The following is a 17,247-nucleotide window of genomic DNA, read 5'->3' on the forward strand; positions in this document are numbered from 1 at the left end:
TTTTTATTTTTAGAGAAGGGTATTTTTTATCCGGTCTCTACATCCAACCGGATATATGCAGCATTTTTAAATTAGGAACTTAGCCTATCGAATAGGGAACTTAGCCATCAAATAACCTGATCTGAAATTCGCTCATATGGAGATATAAAATTCGATAGAAATGCAATACAATGCATCGCATCAACATTTTGAGAATTAATTAACTTACTGAAATAAATTATTTTAAAAATTTTTGTATACATAGCTTATAAAATTATTATAAACAAAGTCTTAGAATTAGCATTTAAAAAGCGCTATGATCGTTTTAAAAATGCACATAGTATAGGAATTTTGGCAACACAACATGCTTCTATAGATTTGGTGTATCACGATAAATTTACAAGTTTACTGTAATCATATTAAATTATTTTTACAGATCAAGATAAATCTATTTGTGGTGTATCTTGATTTCATACTAAATCTGAACGCATATTAAGTATATAAATCAAAATCAAATTTGCTAAAATATAAGTATCGCAAGCGAATGATAAATAAAATATAAGAGGAGAACAAAGAGGCGGTTATGAAGTAGCGTAGATGGTGGAAATTTGGCGACCAAAAGTCCACATGTGATGCTCTCAACGCATCCGGCATTTGTTGTTTTTCATTATAATTCCATTTATTGTTTTTTTATCCTATGCTCCACTTTTTAAATATTAGTTATAAACTATCATTCTATTTATATTATGATTCTACAATATTTTTTGACAAGATTTTAAATTACTTTAGACTATTAGCTGAACTAATAGCATTACATATATTTTTCACACCAACAATTTTATACTATGCTTGATAGTAAAGTTTTTTTCGAAACCTAATTAACACTTTACAAATTTTCACAACAAATTATATTTTTTATATACACCACACATGATAGAATAGTTAGAGTCGTGCGAATGCACGAAGCTAGTGAATATTGAAGAGCGGTTGTGGTCACTATACTCACATCAAACATCTTTCAAAGTCATATGTGAGACAGCTGGGATTGACAGAATGACTGCCTCCCGTCCCTTCCAGAGCTAGAGACGAGCTTGAACAACACCTATCAGTACCCACAAACCACATTGCGGGTCCGGAGTACATTGCTAGACTTATTCCATTGCAAGTACGTCTTGTGTTACTGATGCCTCTCAATCACACATATCCAACAAACAATGATATGGAAAGTTTATAGCCCTTGCGTCGTATCATGCATATTCATCGTGCGAGCTGCTTCAAAGGAGTCTGTATGCTTATTAGCTTCGTGGATATCAAGTAGCATGGTCTGACTAGCTACTTATATAACTCTCCTTTACTATTCCTTTACATATTACAACTCTCTGTATGTCTTTACTATTATTAGGCAGTAAGTGAGCATATGTGCTCTGCATTCTAGGATGGATAATTTTAGCTTTCATCGCAATCTAGTACAAACTAAAAATGTAGGATTAGTGTAAACCAAAAACTATGCTACTAATTAGTTTTATCAATAACCTTTGCCATGTGCACATATGACCAAAACATCAATAGAAATCTGCTCAGCAGTACTATTAGGAGCCAGAATTTTAGGATGTGGTTCCGCATGTTAGTGAGATTTCTTTGGCTTATATGCTGGAGCGCTGGACATTCGATAGAACTTATTGGCATATACTGTATAAGATAGTTTGCCTGAAGAAAAAGAAAACGTTATAAGCCAGACTTACACTGGTGGAGAAAGGGTTATTATTCCCGGTTCGTAACCCCTGTAGTCCCGGTTTTCCAACCGGGACTACGAATCCGGGACTAAAGATCGCTATCTTCCCGGGTGAAAATACCGGGAGTAAAAATCCATTTTTAGTCTAAAGATAAAGCATCTTTAGTCCCGGTTGGTGTTAAGGCTAATCCGGTTGCTCTTTCCGGTTCCTCTTTATTTTTTCTTTTCTTCATTATTTTTAAATATATTGATTTCACCCCATCCCGTCCCCAAAATCTCAAATCAATCATCCTCAAATTGCCTCCAAATCCACAAATCGATCATCTCAAATACTCAAATACATCACAAAATCTTAAAAAAAATGTCGGGTCCCAAAACTAATGATTGAGAAACCGACATGTTTAACTATATCAAGCCCTGGATCAGTAGATTGATACAGCTTCAACAATCTGGATCTTCATTCCATACATTTGAACTAGGTTCCAAAGGTGATGACGACATCACTTTGTCGGATACGCTCATAACTTCACACGTTCCAATGATAATTCCAAGTCCAAGTCCAGTTCGGCCTCCGGAGACAGCACTGACTTTAAACGGACCTAGCGCCTTCATGCCAACTCCGATTTGGGTGATCTTGGAGTTCGTAGAAAGCTTATCTCGCTACCTTTCAAATGCATCCGGTCTCATGTCCAAATTCATCTCGAGTCAACGGGAATCGCCAAAACAAGATAGTGCTGTTGTTGAAACCGAACTTGGGCCTTGGGCCTTGTAATAGACTAGGCCCATCTCGGAAGTGTCTCCCTCCACCTCCACGAATTAGCATTTAACCCTAGCTTTATTTTCCTCTATAAATAGCTTTGTACATCCTAAAAAACAATTGGGTTTTGTTTAGTTGAATTTTGCCAAGTGCCATTCACCTTGTCTTTAGTCCTCGCTCGATTAGTTGGCGACTATTGATTCAGAGCCCCCAATAGTTGGTGTATTGATTTGCCGGGTCGATTAGATCTACCACTTCAATCGCAACTATTCCTTCATGCTTAATTACCTATTCGCAATATTTAGATTGCATCTTATCTTGTTCTTGCAGTGTTCTCTCGTTTGCATTGCAGGGATCATCAACCGCGCGTCACGGTTGGTACGACATCGTTTGTGGTGTAGCGATTGCACAGCGTCCTGGACTTGTTCTAGTTGATAGTCACATCGCAAACGTCGCACTCGATTAAAGCGAGAGTTATCCCCTCACCAGAAGATCGGGCCACGAGAGAGAGCGTCATCAAAAGGAGTTGTTCTTACATAAAATAATAGGGGAATTTACAAGATTGTGGCTAACTATTACAGCAGAAGCTATAGAGTGACTCAACTCTAAGGTTTTGCTATAGACTTAAACCATCTAACTAATCTAGATTTGAGAACTAGGTTGAAATAAGACTAACTTATATGATTAAACTCCTGGCTTCGGCAAGAACTTCAATTTAACTCTGGAAAAAGGGGTTTGAAGCAAGGGTGAGTACAATGTACTCAGCAAGCTATTATATTCAATAATGAATGTATGAAAAGGGTAATATTTGAGTAAGGTTACGATTACTTGCAGAAGGCAGAGAATATAGAAATAGAAAGCCTGATGTTTTAAATGTAGCAGCATTTAGTAAAATCTTGAATTAGGTTTCTAACCAAAGTACCATATGAGTCCCGATACTCAATTCCGTGAGCACGGCTATTCGAATAGATTCATGTTTATTTTACTGCAGTAAATGTACGCTTTACCCGCAATCCATGACATGCCAATATTCATTAGCTTTAGTCATGGCAAAGCTTTTCGGTTACTAACATCAGTGGCACCTGTTCCATGAACTCTCATCCTCATGCGCTCTGAACGTAACGTTATCAGCAGCGAGAGGAGTTCTGGCATTCCCGAGGTTTTTAGAGAGAGAAATGGTTGAGAGACCCCCGTCATCTCAACCAGGTTTTCACAATACACACACACTTGAGCTCAACAAATCATTTACCTGCACCTCGGTAAATGTTATATTTGCCCTTCGCGGCATATGTTTGCCTCCTACGCAAGGACTTAAATAAGAACCACTATACAGAGGTACCACCTTTGCTAGATAACCTACTTTGCAAGGTCTGTCCCCATTCTAGAATTGCGGTCGTACTCGTTCGTTTGACATAAGTACTTGGTAATAACTATATCGACTGAGACAGTACTAGCCACCCGGAAATCAACCAATTCCTACGTACTGTCCCAATCTAAGTTCATTATATTTTTATGCAGACTAACTAGGCAGTGCTAAGCAAATCTAGCATATATCTGGTTTGCTATATGTTCAGGTTATGCATTCAAAATCATGAATGACTAATGCATAGAATAGAGATATAGAATATAGGGTAATTATGTTCAAGGGGAGGAATAATAACTTGCCTTGCTCCAACGCAAATAAATCCGAGATAGGCAACCTGATTATCCGATCCTTGAAATACCACAGGTTGCCTCTAAAATACAATAGACTCTACTAGAGAAGAGGGAGAGCCAATTTCAATAAAATCCATAAAATAACAAGAAAACGATAAACAACTAAAAGGGCTAGGGTTTAGGGTATAACCTATCTCCTTTTATAGGGTGTAGGGATTACTGGGCTAATATGTGTAGGTTCTAAAGGGTTGGAGGCTAGAGGGGATTAAGTAACAATTGTCACTTATATTTTATGTGTGGTTTTTGGTTTCTTGGAGAATAGGGGATATACTAAATAATCTAATTGGTTAAGTGGATATGTGGCTAGTATTGGTCGAAGTTGGGCTTTGGTAGAAGAATGGCTAGGATTTAGTTGTTCTCTAGTCGATGCTGAAATAGGATAGCATATCGGCTCGTATTTCATGCATAGGCTATGGGTAGTAGAAGGGTAAATGGTTGGTATGGAATTTGGATAGCAGGCTGGCTGGGGTTTCATTTGATTAAGTCGATATCGAGGTAGGATGAATATCGGCTGGGATTTGGGTGTTTGCTAGTCGTTGCTAGAGTTGGACAGTATTACGACTAGAATTGGTATCTTCTCTAGCCGGTGTCAACAGACAGCATAACGGCTAGAGGGATAGGAGGTTTGTGTGGGTTTAGTGGGGCGGAAGTGTTACTCCGACAACCGTGAGTGGTGACGGAGCGGCTAGGATCACACAGAGCCCAAGAGCTAACTGTGCGGCGTGCTGTAGAGGTCGAGGGAATAGTGAAGCTCCGACCACTATACGCATCAAGGCGTGGGGTGCCAGGAGCAGCACTTCGACCTTAGGTTTGGTTTTGCCAGGCTTTACAACCAACGGTCCGACGTCGGGGTCAATAGACCGCACGAACATCCCCATGGAAGGCGTAAAGTTCCAACCGGCGGCTTTTTAGTGGCTAAAAGGTATTTTGGAAATAAATGAAAATATTCGAAAAGCAAATATAAGTTTAAATTGTAAATTCAATTATAAGATTAAATCAAATATTTATTCAAATGGTATTCGAATAAATTAAGGAAATTCAAAATAAAATAGTAAAATAGAAAATTTGGTTTAAAAAGGTAGGGTTTGAATTTAGATGAATTTAGGTCCAAGTTTCACTGAAATCGGATCTACGGTTTAGGAGATATGGGCTTTTAAAGAATAGGAATTGAATTAAATAGAGAAAATACAAAATGCTACTGTACAGGGGCCCACCTGTCAGTCTTTCTTTTTCTTTTTCTCTTCTTTTTTCTTCTTCCTCCCGTCATCTTCCTCCTCCTCTTCTTCCCGTGTAACAGCAGAGAGAAAGAGAGAAGGGGCGCCGGTGCTCCGATGGTGGAACGGCCTCGACGGCGGCGGCCAAGCGTGTTCCCGAGCGACGTACACCCGGGGAAGTCGGTGGCTGGCCGAGAGAGAGGGGAAGTTGGCCGGAACGGCAAGTAGAAGAGCTTCTCTTCGGCTACAAAGAAAGTGGTTGTGGTGGTTGCTATGGGGTGGGGAAGAAGGGGGAAACAGGAAAAATGGGTTCGCCGGAGGGAGGCAAAGCCGATGGTGCAAGGAAACTAGGAGGGAAGCTATAGGGGAGGAGATCGACCGATGGCGGAGTCGGCCGGAGTTGACAGCAGAGAGAGAGGAAGAGCTTCAAGCTCTGATAATGTGAGGAGGGGAGGACGATCTCGCCGGCTATTTATAGGCGGCGGATGTCGGTTGCTTATGGCGGTTCCGGAGGAGAAAGCGAGAGGAGACACGGCTGCGGCGACGTGAGGAAGAGAATTACGGCGCCGGCCTTTCATCCGATTGGTCGATCATGTCGGTTTGGTGCAATGGCTGGCGTCAGCGGTCTGAGGTGGCGGCTGACGTCAGCGGCGGATGCTTAGCGGCGACGGAAGCGGCAGAGAGTTGTGGGCGGCGGTGGTAGATGGACACGGCACGGCGTCGGCTGGGGGCGTTGGCGCCCAATCCAGCGGCGCCCAGGGGAAGAGGAGGAAGACGACACGGTTGGGAGGGGTAGCTGGGCCGGCTTGGGCCGTGCAAGAAAGAAGGGGAATTCGGCGCAATGTCAAAAGGAAGAAGTCTAATTTTCATAGAGGTTTAATTTAGAGGAGAGTTTGTAATTGGAAGCAATTTGGATGGCTAAGTTTTACAAGGGATTCGAATTCGGAGAATATTTGAATAAGAAGGTTTGAAAGGAAATTATATCCAAATATAATTCCCAGAAGAGATAATTTCTGGTTTATTTGAGTGCAATATCTTAGAGATGGAGTTTATTTAATGCACTCAAATAGGAATTCAAAATATTCAACACCATAAATAATATGGCTGTAGATTTGAATATTTTTGAGTATGTGGAGGGAATATGGAGGGAGTAGAATAAATAGAATTTTAGCCCAAAATATATGGCATGGATTCTAGAGAAGTATATGAGGCTAATAGGAAATTTGGATCGAGAATCAAGGATAGGTTTAAGATCAAAGGGATGGGTTAACAATTAATTCCAAGAAAATTGGAATTACTTTGGTTTAGGTTCAAAGGTAGTATTGGAGGATTTCTTGGACCATAATTCATAAAGGTAAAAAGGATTTTCAAACTAAATTTGAAGAAAGGAAATTTTGGTCGAAAGAAGGTTTAAGATGCAAAATCAAATCAAAGAGAATACCTCAATTTAACAAGACCAATTTTTAGAATAAAACAATGAAAGATTTTAAATACCAAAGAGGGATTTTATGCATGTTAGTTTTAGGAGGTCCCTCTAATTATAATTTCTTGGGTTTAGGAAGTTATTAAAAACATAAGAATCGGCATGATGCATATTTAGAAAATAGCAGATTTTCAGTATGTTACAAAAAATTACATCACAACTTCTACAAAATTCATTACATATTCACATCACACACAAATCAAATACATCACACAACAATCTCAGATCCAATCAAATACATCACACAACAATCTCAAATTCTTCCAAAAAAAAAGAGAAAGAGCTGCCTCGCCGCGCCGCCGCCGCGCCGGCTGGCCAGTCGGCCCTCCACGCCCCGCCGGCGAGCGGCCGCCAGCCGCCGCCGCTCCAGCCGGCCGGCCCTCCGCGCCCCACTGGCCGCCGCCTCACCGCACGCCGCGCCGCCGCTGCGCCGGCCTGGCAGTAGAGAAGAGAAGGAGAGGAATAGAGATAAGAAGAAGAATAGATAAGGTTGAGGAGAGGAGTTAAAAATGAGAGGAGATAAGGTTGAGGAGAGGAGAGGAGGAGAGAGGAGTTAAAAGGAGAGGAGGAGGTAGCTCGATCCGATCGGGCACACCTCTCCGATCTCCGCGTAGATCTTTACTCCCGGTTGGTTTTACCAACCGGGACTATAAATAGATCTTTAGTCCCGGTTGGTAACACCAACCGGGAGTAAAGCGTATGGCGATCTTTTTTCCCGGTTGGTGTTATCAACCGGAACTACAAATAGATCTTTAGTCCCGGTTGGTAACACCAATAGGTACTAAAGATTGAAAAATACTCTATAGCTTTTAAACCGGGACTAAAGATATTTTTAGTCCCGGTTTTTAATACAACCGGGACTATTGTAAAATCTGGTCGACCGACCAAAGAAGGTTTTTCTCCACCAGTATTAGTGGCAGACATAATTCGAAAGCATTGAAAAGAGGAGTAGAAATTGTTCCGTGTACGTTATGAAACTAAAAATTAACTCTCAAAACAAATCTGAAGAAAAATATTTTTGAGGATACAAAGAGTGCTTGTAGTGAAATTTAATTGCTCCCACCTGTAACTTAAAATAAAAAGTTTGAAACTCTCGCGTCGCCCTCCCCAGGGGCGGCTCGGGAGGCGACGACCCGGCCACCCCCTCTCCCACATCTTCCTCCTCCGCCTCGCCGCCGCCTGAGTGGCCGCCGGCAAAGCCGCGCGGCCGCAAGGACGGCGGCGGCGGGGCTCCTTGCTTCTCGTTTCCCGGGCGGCCAGGGGAGCCTCCTGGGCGGTGGCGGCAGTGACCGCCAGATCCGCACCGCTCCGGCCGGATCTGGCGGCTGGCGGCGGGGACGGCGACGGCGGCGGGGATGGCGACAGCGGCGGTAGGGGCGAGGGCTAGCATGACCGGCGGCTGGCGGAGGGGATGGTGACGGCGGCGGGGATGGTGATGGGATGGCGACGGCGAGGCGGATCCGGCCGCGCCAGAGGCGGATCCGGCGCCTGGAGGAGGATCTGGTCCGCAAGTGGCTAGATCGGACGAGGACGAGGACCGCTGCGGCGACGGCGGCGGCGGTGGCATGTTGCTCGCGGTGACGACAGCGTGGAGCCCGTGGTGACAGGAGCGACAGCGGATGGCCGGCGGCGCCAGCTGGTGGCTGGTTGGCCGGCGGCAGCAGTGGCTAGGCAGTGGTGGCAGCCGGCGTGGGGACCGCGGCGCGAGGTGGGGCGGGGAGGCGCGACACGGCTAGAGGCTGCGTAGGTCGGCGAGATGTGGGCAACGGGGCGGTGGGGTTGGCCGCGGCGCGAGGCTTGGCTGGTGGCGGCAGTGTTGGTGCCGTTTGTAGTGTGGTTGGCGGAGGCAGTGGCCGGCCCCACAGTGGTGGCAGGCAGAGGCTGGCCAGCGTGGGGGGCGCTGATGCAGTGTTGCCCACGCGCCGGCGGAGGTTAGATGGCGGTGGAGCATCGGTGCGTCATCGGGGGATAAGTTGGCGGTGGATGTCGGGTGAAAACACAACCCGGCTTTGGCCGGGCCGACAACGATGGCGCTCTGGCGTCACTATCCCTCCTGAGGGCGTTGTCGTGCTGCCTCACCCCCTCTAGTGGGCTGCCGGGTGAAAGCTCAGTTAAGGTTCTTGTGACCTTGACGGGCGGCGGCGGCGATGCCTTCATCGTTTTTCTCCCTGGTGACGTCGTCTTGGCAGCACCCTTGCCACAGCCACACAAATAACTATTGCGAGCTCGCTTTAGAGTCTCTTCCTCTTGTATCGACATCCTAGTTTATACAAGCTGGCCGCGTCGGGGGGCCTAGGGGGGAGAGCGGTTCCATCTTCTCTCTCACCCTCTCTCCCTAAATCCCCGGGATGTGGATAGAGCGGGTTTTGTGTTGGTTGTAAGGGTTGGATTTTGGGTGTTCCCTGTTGTAGTTCTTTTGTTGGCATAGCAACGGTCGGTCATGCTTAGCGGTGGCCGGTCCGGTGCTAGCCTTCTCCTGGGTTTGTGTTCGGCGCTGTCGGTGTGTGGGTGGTGCTATACTTTTTTCTTTTCCTAGTTACAGCTTTCTAGGGTTGTAATCTTGTAATTTTTTTTTCTGCTCTATCAATATGTACTTTGCATTGTCTTGTGCGAGTCGTTCAAAAAAAATTGCTCCCACCTAGTTAGGACTCTGAATTCGTATGAAATATCACTATGTATGGTTTGTGAATATTCATAAAAGCTTAAGTACATGTATGTAGGCATGCAGTGAGATGGAATGTCATGTGACATGCAAATGTGAAGACCATGAATATATAGCATACTAGCAAAGATACCCGTGCGTTGCAACGGGACAAAACAACAAATAAGTTAAGAATATAGAGATCGTTGTCAATACTTAGCAGAGTGAGATGTTGGCATGGAAGAGAGGGGTGGTCGTTCTAAAAAGGACCCGATAGTTTCACATGCAAGTGGAGTTTACTCTCGTAATACAAAACAAAGCCATAACTAAAATGTCAGGCCTTAATTATAAGTTACATACATTATTATCCAGAAGCACGAAGGGTTTGGTGTCTCAAATAAATATGGGAAAAAAATGGGCACTGATATGAGATCATTAGTACCGGTTATTTAAATAAATCGGCACTAATGTATTCAGTATACATTTGTCCCGGTTTTTTATAGGGTTAATTGGATACATGCCGTTGCAAATATAACGTTTTGAAAATAAATACCATTACTATTAATGAAATCGAATAGATGTTACTACAATCTTCTAAAAATATAACCATACCACTCCGTCACATCGTTGTCTTCATCCCCGTCCCCATTCCCTCAGTTGTTGCATCCGTTATTGTTGGCTCCAATCTCCTACCTCCATTTCCTCCTTTCCTGCCCCTCGTGCCTCCATCCCGCTACTCCCTGACTTCTGCCACCACACGACCTGCTATGCTTCCATCCCTCGCACATCCCTCTCCTTGTTCCCCACCATCTGTCATCGTTGACTTGAGTGGATCGAGGGCCTTAGGGCTAAGACGAACTCCGTGAGCTTCGCACATCGAGGAATGTTGTTGCCCGCACTGACTTGAGTCCCTAGGGTTTAGTGTTGTACCAGCCCTCTGTCACACCCCAATCTGGCACTGCCGTACAATGGCACCTGACAGGAGCGTGTCGTAGGAATAACGGCGTGAACCGCTTCCTACGAAACCGCGTTCTCAGTACCAGTCCCAGGACATAGTGCTGGTACCCACGGTGACAAATATGAATCATTGCAAATCCTTAAAATAATTAGAGGACTTATTTACCTTAACTTAGGTTGCAGCTCAGGACAGCCTGAGAATACAACCGACGACGCGGACGGGGAAACACCAATAGCAGCAGCAGCAGCGGAACCAACGAACTAACATCCAACACCACAGGCGACGGCTGGGAACCAGGACGAAACCCTAATCTTCGCTTCACTTCATCTTCTCTTCAAGACGGAGGAACTATATATATATTTATATAGAGCAAGGGTGAGTACTTTCATACTCAGCAAGCCATGGGAATTAATTGTTTAATGTAGGCTTCAAAGGAAAGGCTGTTGTTTTTGCAATTGGTTTTATTTAAACTCCTTTTTGAAACAACTAAGTGAGTGCTTCTCAAACGACACGGATGAGACAGTGCGTCTCATCCAGTCAGAGTATGTGCAATGTATCAGTCTTTGAATTGATTCAAGGTTGGCACCCGGCCAACGGCTTTCATACGGCCACCCGGGCCTGGCTGATCCCATCAGCCGCAGATTTTCCAAACATCGAACCCATTCCACAACAGTAATTTCACAAGCAGTAGTCAAACAAAACTACGCTAGGAATCACCTCACATCCGCCCATGACCGTGGGCACGGCTGTTCGAACAGTTTAATAACCTCTGCAGAGGGGGTACACTTTACCCACACAACGTTACTAGCCTTGGTCACCTAGCCCATGTGGATCAGACACGTCTGGTGACTTGGGGCTTTCACGACAAGGCATTTCGAAAGCCGACACAGGTTCACCATATGCCAACGAGAGGGGTCCCAAACCGACATCAGGTTAGGTCCCAGACCATACTGTGCCAGGAAGCCCGGGGGTTCTCCCCGGCGCCACCCCGTTGAATCCACATGTCTCTTGGCATCATGGTTCCCCCGATTAGCTAATTACTCAGCCAGGGGTGTCCCATTCCACCCATGTGGTCGCACTTGCCTTATATTCGGATGAAATTCCAAGGAAACGGTCCTTAAGTGCAAGAATGGGAAACCGTACTCCCAGTACGTCCTCCGGTCTGCGGTTTTGGAAATTCATTTAGTTCGCAAGCACCGACCCAGGTGTCGGGTTTTCCAATTCTTTTGTAAAACCCCAAGTTTTACCCATCGTTGGATATTTTAAATTTGAAGGGAAGTGTTCCGATGCTCGAGCCCGAAGGCCCATGCATCGAAGCACAACAATCGACAAAGGAGGTCTAAGTGTTCAACAATTCAAGGAGGGTAATTGCAGCAATTAGGATTGGGGCCGGCAGGCTATCTCGCAAGCCACGGCTGAAATACTTGTGTTAAACCTATTCATGCAATATTTGCGGAAAAGAAATACTTAGATTTAAATTATAGGTGCAAGATGATCAAAGGTGACTTGCCTTGCTCAAGGTCTTCATGAAGCTTCACAAATCTTCGAGAAAACCCGTGAATGACGAAAATCCGGTAACCTCGACTATACGTAAACAATCAAAAACCTAAACAAAATACCAAAAGAAAGACCCTATTTAGACTAATTAATAGTGCCATTAGATAGATCTAATTTTATGGAAATAATGGAAGTGGAACGGGGTCAATTGGATGAGCGGTTGAGAAGATATGGATTTCGGAAGTTTATTTGGAATTTCTGGAATAAGAGGAATGGTTTATGGAATTTATAGAAATAATATTCACAAGAATATTATTGATAGTCACTGACGTGCGGAACCAAGGAAAATGATTCATGGAATTTTGGAATAAGGAATTGATTTATGGAATAGGGGGAAAAGGATTTATTTAAACCCTTTTTGAAAAGGAAAAGAAAGGGGGAGGAGATTTAGACTTCCCTCAGGCGGCTAGGGCGCCGCCCGAGAGAAGAGGCACGGCTCGGCCGAGCTAACGGGCCAGCCGGCCTGAGGAGACACGGCCCATTAGGGCACGCGGGAGGGGAGGAGAGAGGCAGCCGGTGGACCGGGCTCACATCGCGTGGTCCCGAGTGGGACCCGCTTGTCGGTGATGCGGCTCATGGAGGGATGGGCGCACGCAAGGGTGGCGCTAGGGTTCGGGTGAGCGCGGTTCACGCGCGTGCACCGGATGGACCAGGGATGCGGCGGGCCCACGCGCAGCCGGTTGGCGCACCGTGGACCGCGCGCACGAGGGTGGGGGAGGGAGGAGGCGGCTGACCGGCTCGGCTCGGTCAAAGCCGAGGTGGCGGCCACGCTGGCGAGCGGGAGGAGGAAGAAAGGCCGCGGCCGGATGGACGGCGGACGGCGGCGACATTCGCCGGGCAGCACACGGGGATTCAATGGAGAGGGAGGTCACCGGAGCGACGGGAGGGACAATAAGGAGCGAACCACCGGCCCGGATTCACCGGAGGGAGGCCGGCGGCGACGAATCGTGGCGGCGCATACCGGCGGCGAGCAAAGAGGGGAAACGGCGGCGGTCAACAAGGGATCGATTGAGGGCGGCGGGAGCATCTCCGGGGCTCGGGGAATCCGTTTCCGGCGCCGGATGGGGAGGAGAGGCACCGAGGAGGGCCAGCGACGAGCGGCGACCTCCGGGAGCGGGCAACAATGGCGGCGAGGCCATGCTGGGCGGCGGCGGGCATTGGGGCGGCGTCTATGCGCGTTCGGGACGGCTACCGAGCTGCTGCGCGAGCTAAAGGAGGCGAGGGAGAGCGAGGAAGGGGAACGGAAGGGGGCACTACCAAGCCGGGACGGGCGCAAGCACGCACGGCCGATGGCCCCCTCCGGTCTCGGGCCGGGGAAGGGGAGGAAGACGGGCGCCCGGAGTCCCGCGTCACGCGTCCTCGCACGCACCGGTCTCCCCGGTGCTCGGCGGTGGACAGCGACGGCGAGAGCAGAGGGAGGGCGACAATGGCGCGGTGGAGTAGGAGTCTGAAGTGGGAGGGATTGAGATGGGGAGGGGAGCTCGGCTTTGGGCTTTATAGGGGTGGTGAAGTCGGTTTGGGAGGAAACCGACCTAGGCGGTCAAGGAGCGGGAGATGGCGGTCGAGCGTGGTCACGGGCGCGGCAGAGGAGGCGATGGTGGCTGGAAGGGAAAAAGCAAAAAGGGGAAGGGGGAAAGGAGCTTTGCTCCTTGCTGTTTTTGGGCGAGCTGAGGGAGGAGAGAGCGCGTGGGAGAGAGAGGCGCTGCCTCCGCGTCTTGGACACATGCGCGCTGCGGCGGCAGAGTGGGCGCGGGCGGCTGCGCGGCGCAGGCGGGCCAGGGCGGACGGCAACCGAGGACGGTCAGCCACCATGGCGGGAGCGCGCACGGGAACGAGCGAAGGCGGTGGCGGTTTGAATCGGCGGGGCGCTAGCGGGAAGCGGCGAGAGAGGGAGAGAGAGAATCGCGTGAGAAAGAGAGGAAGAGAAGAGAGCGAGCGCTCTCTCTCGAGCGCGGCGCACACGCGACGCACATACGAGGGAAGGAGGGGGAACGGCTGAGAGAGGAGATGGGCCAACGGGAGGGGATCCGGCCCATCCAAAATTAGAAGGACGCAAAACAGACTTCTGCAGAGATATTGAATTGGAGAGAATTGGAATTTAGGTTTGAATTCAAATTGCATATTTGAACTCAGCGAAATACGGAGGAGCCAAGGAATGGATCCAAGGTGGACTCGGATATTTTGGAATCAGGACAAGTATTTGGTGAGGATTCAAGGAGGCGATTGAATTTCGGAGACTTGAATCGGAATTGAAATTTTGAGGTGGGCGATGTTTAATGGCGACGAGGGGGAACAAAGATGGAGATTGAATTGAGATCTTGGCACAAATTAGACTCGCACACAAAGAACGGAATTTTTGAAATTAGAATTTTGCTGAATTAGTTTTTAACGTCTCACGAAAAGCGGAGTGTTACACCCTCAACGGTGTTCGCGTTGTCCACCCACTCGCCGAGGCCACCGTTGCTAAGGTACATGCATATGTTGAATCACTGGTACTAGTACCACTCCTGGCAGTTGTGTAGGATGTCATCATTGAACTGCAGTGGTAGGTCATGGATGTATCCCTTGCAAGCTCCGCATCTCGGTGGCTTTTGCCACGGCCGTCATTGTGGCATTGCATGCAGACGGACGCTTTCTAAGCTGCCAGGAAAAGCTGAGTATTCTCACCGTCGGACAAGCGATTAGCGCGGTGTCACGCCCGGAATTTCTATCCAAAATTCCAAACGCTTACATGTGTGTTAAACCCTTGTCCAGGAATCAACCGAGGCACACAATGACAATTTGATAATAGAGTACAAATAAATAACTATTTGATATTCGCAAATAATAAAAGATTACAGAGGTAGATAGTTCCTCTCAAAGAATAACATTCTACGCAGCGGAAAAATAAAACTATAACAAACTACGGAACAGCTATGGCAACTCCACTCCACAGGCATCTTAACCAAGAACAAGCCTAATCCTCCAGATCATCACCTTCACTGAGATACTCTTCTTCTGATGAATGAATATTGCAAGAATAAGCATATGACATACTCAACAAGCCACACAGCAAATATGCAAGTGCACAGGATAACAAAGGATGGCATAACATAGCTCATTTGCAGAAAACATCATTTAATAAATATTTAAGAGAATAGTAAAAACAGTTGAATAATTAATCAATATTAAATAAACACCATACAACACACCCATGTTGCATAGGCCCAACCACATTTGAACAACCAACCCCAGTTGAACAAATTAAACCTCCAAACCAGGAATTATCCATTCCAAACCAGGAATTAAATTAATTACCATATTATTACCATCGATGAGTAGTGTGAGACTAATCACGAAAAACATTGCTCAACTCACCCATAACCGCGGGTACGGCTATTCGAATAGTTTAAACTCTGATCAGAGGTGTACCACTGTACCCACAAGACACAACCCCACATCATGTCACCATGTGCCTCAATACCACCACGGTACCTCGGAAAGGAGTCGTGACAATACCCCTCGTACAACATAACCCATTACATCGCACATTTCCTGGATCATAATCACCCCCTTACAAACAAGGCATGGACTCCCCAGCGACCCCCATGGACTTCTCGCCACTTCTCAGTCTGGCGCACTATAATGAATCACGCTATACAAAAGATAAAGCCGTTGCCCACGCTGGCTTGTGGTTGGCACGATAAATGTTTCACAACAGTAGCTCGCGAACCGGTCCTTAATTGTCATGAGCACAACCATCAAAACCATATGCTCACAACCCACCTTAACCAGGTTTTAAATTATCCATTAATTATCCTTACACGATTAACCATCGTGAGCCACCATTTAATGTAACCATAATTAAAATAATAATATAATTTAGATTTAACCCCTTTAGTTAGCTTATGTTTCTAAGCATGGCTAAGCAAACATTCATATAGCATTTAGCTGAACCAATCCATTATATAAGGTTCATGCTAATCAAATTATAACCCATAGGAAAATAAAGTCATCTTCGGCCATTAATTAATTGGGAAAGGTTCACCACCCGATGACATTCGAAAACAATGCATAGTTGAAATAAAATAATAGCTTTAAACGGGATCAACATGCTCAAAGGGTTGTTTGGGATCTGTGTGACTTGCCTTGGGCTTCCGCAAACGCTTCGGAACCTTCCTCAACGGAAACGCTCTCCTCCGGAACGTCGGAAACTAAAGCAATTAAACAAAAATCAATAAAACAGTACAAAAACAAGCATAAACAGTACATGTGGATATTTTTAACATGTAGATCTTGATTTTAGAAAAATTTAGCAACTTGAACCACCTGAAATAGATCTACGGTTATTTAGTTATGATTTTCCGAAGATTTAATCTATTAGAAAATCAGAAAAAAGAAAAAAGATGATGATGTCATGCTGACGTCATCAATGGCCGGCCGGCTCGATTTGGCGACCTCGCCGGAGCTAGGGCGGTCGGCCGGGGCTTTGGAGGACATGTACACCTAGAGGACGACGAGACGAACCCAACGGTACTCACCCTCGAGCCTAACAACGAACGACGACGGCCGGCGACGAGGAGGACGGCGGCGGCGGCTCGGTCGGCCGGCGGCGGAGGGGCTCCGGTGGCCGGCGGCAAAGAAGGACGGGCGGCCGGGCTTCCTCACCTCCGGGCGCACCTAACGGCGGCGACGGCAAGCGGCGGCGACGGCGGATGCGGCGGCGCGGCGGCGCCGAAGACGGCCGGCGGCGGCGGCGAGCTAGGCGCGCGCGGCGGCGGCGCTACGGAGCACGGGAGAGGACGGGAGTTGGGGCAAACGAAAGAGGGCGACGAGATGATCCTATATATAACCTTGGACTAGAGAGATCGGACTCCTCCCGCAAGAAATCGCTTCGGGAAATCAAAAACTCGGTTTTAGAGATAAACTCGAAAACGAGTTTGATTCGGATAAAATACCCAACGATTTGCTCCGATTCTTGGGGGAAAAGATAGAGGAGGATGAGAGGATCAAAACCCCTCAAAAATCCGGAAGAAAAGAGGCCGGATTGGAGCGGATTTGAGAGGAGAAGGGGGCGGCTCGGGCGGCTTGAGCCGGCCGGCTGGAGGAGGAAGATGGATCCGACATGTGGGCCCCACATGTCGGTGACACGAGAGAGAGGAGGGCGGCTCGGCTGGGCCGATTGGGCCGGTTCGGCCGCGCGGAGAGAGAAAGAGTTGGGCCAAAAACGG

At 47.2% G+C, this 17,247-nt stretch overlaps 2 long non-coding RNA genes across 2 annotated transcripts; both read right to left on the reverse strand.

Annotated features, from left to right (window-relative positions):
* Window positions 1-2,000: 2,000 nt before the first annotated feature.
* Window positions 2,001-5,841, reverse strand: LOC136357507 (uncharacterized). The gene is made up of 3 exons (XR_010742828.1): window positions 5,399-5,841; window positions 4,134-4,224; window positions 2,001-3,189 (listed from the first exon to the last, which is right to left on the reverse strand). It is a non-coding gene; the product is annotated as an uncharacterized lncRNA (long non-coding RNA).
* Window positions 5,842-14,816: 8,975 nt separating this feature from the next.
* LOC136357250 (uncharacterized) lies at window positions 14,817-17,124 on the reverse strand. The gene is made up of 3 exons (XR_010742452.1): window positions 16,558-17,124; window positions 16,165-16,230; window positions 14,817-15,034 (listed from the first exon to the last, which is right to left on the reverse strand). It is a non-coding gene; the product is annotated as an uncharacterized lncRNA (long non-coding RNA).
* Window positions 17,125-17,247: the final 123 nt, after the last annotated feature.

The sequence above is a fragment of the Oryza sativa genome, chromosome 7 (genome assembly GCF_034140825.1).
Source record: "Oryza sativa Japonica Group chromosome 7, ASM3414082v1".
Taxonomy (NCBI): Eukaryota; Viridiplantae; Streptophyta; class Magnoliopsida; order Poales; family Poaceae; genus Oryza; species Oryza sativa.